This window comes from Echinops telfairi, unplaced genomic scaffold (assembly GCF_000313985.2).
Source record: "Echinops telfairi isolate 266 unplaced genomic scaffold, ASM31398v2 ScPeMD7_7436;HRSCAF=8474, whole genome shotgun sequence".
In the NCBI taxonomy this organism is placed as follows: Eukaryota; Metazoa; Chordata; class Mammalia; order Afrosoricida; family Tenrecidae; genus Echinops; species Echinops telfairi.
This window is the reverse complement of record NW_022111336.1, coordinates 91,855-95,155: the sequence shown is the minus strand read 5'-3', so window position 1 is coordinate 95,155 and position 3,301 is coordinate 91,855. Positions and strand designations below refer to the sequence as shown.

Sequence of the window (3,301 nt, the reverse complement as noted above, 5' to 3'; positions counted from 1 at the left end):
GCGTAGCTAATTATCTTGTCTAAAGGAGAAAAACCTTAGTGTGCCAGTTAAGATTTTGTGTCAATTTTCTTGGGAGGACAAGACTCTCAGTTGTATGGCAGTTAAGATGTTCCAATTTCCCATGATGAGATTTAACACAATATAATTAACTCTATAATGAGATCTGCTATGAGCAGCAAATCAATTGAAAGGATGCTCCATCAAGGGTGTGGGCTGCTTTCCATTTCAGTAGCTGCTGTGGAAAAGATTGCTTGCTTTTTCCTGGGTCTGGTTCCTACATCTGGCTGACAGACCTCTAGTTCTTTTCAACTTGAGACAACAGACTCCCATATTCCGGGTCTGTCCTGGAAGTTGTCAGTGACCTGTCATCTGATCTGCTGGTCCTGTATTCATTGGCCTTTTGAACCACAAGCCTGACTTGCCACACTTGGATTCCTTTACCTCTGCAGCCACGAGCCCGTGGGCTTCCTGTTGATCTTGGGTTCATCAGCCCCTGCAACTATTCGTGTCAGGAGGTGCCTCCAACCTAACATAGGATCCACATCCTTGAAACTGACCTGGACTAGGGACCTGCCCACTTGTACAACAGTGAGAGCCATTTTGTATGTAGATTTATATATACATATATGCTTCACTGGTTTTGCATCTCTAGAGAACCCAATCTAAGGCAGCATGTATTAAAAACTTTCATATTATCATTATATACAGTGTATCAAGTTGATTCTGACTCTCAGAGACCCTATATAAGGTTTTATAGGCTTTAATTTTTTTTAGGCAGTAATGATGGGGAACTGGGCCAGACCATATACACACCTGTGCCCATCCCCTTGTCCCATGTCCGTGAGAAGTCAGAAACAGCCAGGGCAGAGTGGTGGTTCCTCCCCAACGCAGGTAACCCTGGTCGCTCAGACGTTGTACAAAATACGAAATGCTCATTTGGCATTGCGGGCCAGCTTGGGAACAAGAAAGGGACAGTCTTTTGTGCAGCCAGGCCAGGGGGAAGGGAAGGTGGCTTAGGAGGCGCCTGACCCTGGCCAAAGAAGAGAAGAAAAAGGTAGGAAGCAAAATACCTCTAGTGCGTGGTGATGGGGAGGGGGTGCACACAGGCACAGGGTAAGTTTCTGTATATCCTCTGGGGTGTAGGGAGCACATTGGCAGGACCACTTTCTGTGTATTCCTCGGACGTGTCGCGCAGAAATTCACACAGTGGAGATTACAGATCCTCATCCCCAGTGCCCTCGAAGGCGAAGCTGCCTTTGACATCACTAGCACGGATATCTGTGCTGGGACAGTGCCGATTCCCCGAGAGTTTAGGGCACTCAGCTTGTTTGAAAGTTTGACCATGGACTCCCAGGCCGGCTGGTGTCAGGTGACTCAAGCAGCAGTGGGGACTTCACTGCTTGCTGACTCTCTGAACACGTCAGGGTGCCCCCCACCCCTTGCTGGCCCAGTCTCTTCCTACTACTGCCACCAGATTTGTTTGCCATCAATTCAACTATCTTGCAGTCCAAGTGCTCATCCTCAGAGTCTGGGCGAGGATGATGGGGACCTGCTGTGGTGGGTCCTTGCTCAGGACATACTCGAAAGCTAGTTCCAGGCGCACCTTGCCGCGGCCTCAACTCCTGGTTGCTCCTGCCTACCCTGGGCAGTGGCACAGAAGAGGTCCCTTGCCAGTACAGCACACTGGGTGACACGGAAGTAGCCTTCCTGGAGTTGTTGGCCAGGTAAGCTCACTGTTGCTAGCGCTCACCCCCGCAGGGCAGTCCTTTTCTGGAAAGGCATCCAGGCAGGCATCAAAGCATAGGACCTTCCTGGAGACCTTTCCTTGCAGAGACTTGAGCTGCCTGTGCGGCTCCTTGGTGACCGGGATCCACCCACTCTCCATCTTGGACACTGTTGGAGTGTGACACAGGTTCAAACCAACCCGGTTCTCCATGACCTCAGCATCCCAGCAGAGTCCCAATAACATTCCTTAGCACAATCTTATCCTCTTGACCGACACACCAGGCAGTTTACACTCTTGCAACTTCCGTGCAAAATAAAAGTCGCCATCGTGGTTTTGATCTCCATCCTCGCTTTGATCTGACGTAAGCACTTGACCAGAATGTTCTGCCTGTTGCTGAGCAACACTTCCAAAGAAGCCTCTTCTGCGGGGTCCGGCTGTGTCTCCCATGGTGCTCCAGCCAGGAAAGCACAGAAGGTCTTACTGCTCCCAAGCAAAGGGCCTTGCTGAACAGCGTGCTCGCACTTCTCTAATGGGAGCCTCCTCTGTGCCACCTCAGCAGGTGTCAGAGAGAAAAACTTCGAGGGGGGGGGGAGTATTCAGGAAGCATATTGGCCCCATACTCCCTCCAAAGCATGTAGGGGGAGCCGTCACTAGCTCCGCTGTGAGACTCATGGTTCTGGCTGCAGGGCCCGCTTGGTACCAGACTGTGAGGGCCACAGAGGCTCTGAACATTCAACTCCGCCGTTCAGCGCATCCCTGCAGCTTCTTTCACCATTTAGGGGGTCTGAAATCCAGGCTTTCAATCTTTAGAGGGGCAGACAGCCTCGTGTTTCTCAAGGGAAGCGGTAGCTCCATTTTACCTGCCAACTTTGTAGTTAGCGGCCCAATGCTTCCTCAACATCACCACCGGGGCTCCTTGCTAATGCATTAGGGAAAATAAACACAGATGATGAGCATTAATAATAGAATGTAATTAGCTGAGGAAGGAAAGTCTTCAATCCAGAGGATATAGAGTTTGATGTGCAAAATGAAAAGCAGAAAAGGAGGGTCCTATATATTTAAAAGTAACTGAAAAACACAAAGTAAGGTGCAACAATTAATAATACTATAATAGTAAATCACAGGAAAAATTAATATATTTATTTATCAAAGATAAAACCTTTCAGAGTGAAGTGAAAGCAAGAATGAAAAATACAACTCAGCTGACTTTCTACTCCTCCAAAAATTTCAAGGCTCAGAAATCCACAGGAGCAGTTCAACCCTGCCCTACAGGGTTGCCAGGAGCCACATCGGCTCAATGGCAGTGAGGTTTGTGGTTGTTATTTTTGAGTTTTGATTAATTAAAATAAAAGGGAAGGAAAAAGACATAGCAGAGATATAGGAAGTCAAGCTTGGAAGAGAAACTTCACCTCAAACAAATAGATTTTGTGTAGGAATGCATTATATGTTATAAATAAAGTAGTCATTCAAGGAGGCAGGATCATCTGAAACGTTTTTACATTGATAATAGCTTTAAAATATATAGAAGCATAATTGACAAAACCCATGAAATAAACAAATTAGCAGTTGTCAAAT

At 47.4% G+C, this 3,301-nt stretch overlaps 1 pseudogene; it reads right to left on the bottom strand.

Annotated features, from left to right (window-relative positions):
- Positions 1–1,213: 1,213 nt before the first annotated feature.
- LOC101644721 lies at positions 1,214–2,360 on the bottom strand (annotated as a pseudogene).
- Positions 2,361–3,301: the final 941 nt, after the last annotated feature.